The following is a 1,394-nucleotide window of genomic DNA, read 5'->3' on the forward strand; positions in this document are numbered from 1 at the left end:
TTATAAACAAGGCTGGAGAGTTAAGAACAATTTCAGTGTGACCTGACCCTGGGTTTTTTTCAGCCTTCAGTTTTTATCCATAATTATTTTTATCTGTGTATAATGCAACTTGGAAACTGCCTAAGCACGAACTGATTAATTTGCATCTCTAATCATTACTAACACTAACACTTTTCACTGTTCATCTGGGCCTTACCTTCTTTGCATGACTTGTTAAATTCTGCTAACTTTACAAATTTCTGTGAATGAAGTGATTAACTATTGACTAATTGATGAACTGTTTGATTGCTTTTTCCTGGTAACAAACCAGAGGGGTCATTTACTTTTGCCCTGCTTGTAGAGAGTGACAGTAAGGCTGTCAGGGAGCAGGCATGATTATTCAGAGGCCCATTTAAGGAGGATCAGGAGATCGTTTTGCATAAACATGTTCTTTTTTCTTTTTTCAGGCTGTGTTTGTAAGAATCATTAAATGTTAACATTTTTCTTCCAGGACAGGCGGACAAATGTCTCATCCTTCATTGTGTTCTATTGCAGATGTGCATTAACCCTTATTTTCCCAACAGGTGCAGAAGTTCTGGCAAATGAAATGAACAACAACAAAGAGAAAGAGAGAGGGGGGTTTCAGATGGTTTAAATTTTTTGATAGGAGGATTTGAATAGGTTCGGACTCACTGGACTGACTTGGTTAGTAACTGGACTGGATCGGAACCATGGATTAGGACATGAGAGAGATGGTGTAAGAACGCAGCATGCCAGATTCAGGGTGTAGAGATTGTGAGCTGCATGTTTTGTTCCTGGCTGAAGGACATTCTGGTGAGCTCTGAGTTTGTTTTAATTCCTCTCTGGTTCTGGTATGACCTATGAGGTACAGATTGATGTGGTGGTTTTGAAGCTTGAGGACTTTTGTTGGGGTGGAATTGCGCCCCCATTAAGAGAGGTCATGCTGAGAGAGGCCTTAAATGAATGACACAATGAACCTACAACTTCTTGGAGGAGTCGAAGGCATCTCTGGGGTTTTTTGTTGTCTTACATGTTTGTCGTTGTTTGTGTCTGTATGTTTGTTTGTTTACTAACATCTTAGCCTTTACAAAAAAAAAAGACGTGGCACGCATGTTAATTTTGTTTGAATAGTTTTGACTACATTACAGATGGAAATGTTTCAAAATGAACAATGGATTTTTGTTTGGAGAGACATTGGACACTTTCTTTCTTGAGTCGCAGGATGGATTAACCTACAAGGGGCACAGAGACTAACTTTGCTCCTAAACTTCAGAAGGAGGGATGATGTGCAGCTGCTGAGATGCAGACATTAAAGGAATAGTACACCCAAAACATGATTAGCCTTCATTTTCTACTCACCCCCACGCCGAACAACACTCTGCAGTACTTTTTTG

The sequence above is a fragment of the Cyprinodon variegatus genome, unplaced genomic scaffold (assembly GCF_000732505.1).
Source record: "Cyprinodon variegatus isolate N-32 unplaced genomic scaffold, C_variegatus-1.0 Scaffold1123, whole genome shotgun sequence".
Classification (NCBI taxonomy): domain Eukaryota; kingdom Metazoa; phylum Chordata; class Actinopteri; order Cyprinodontiformes; family Cyprinodontidae; genus Cyprinodon; species Cyprinodon variegatus.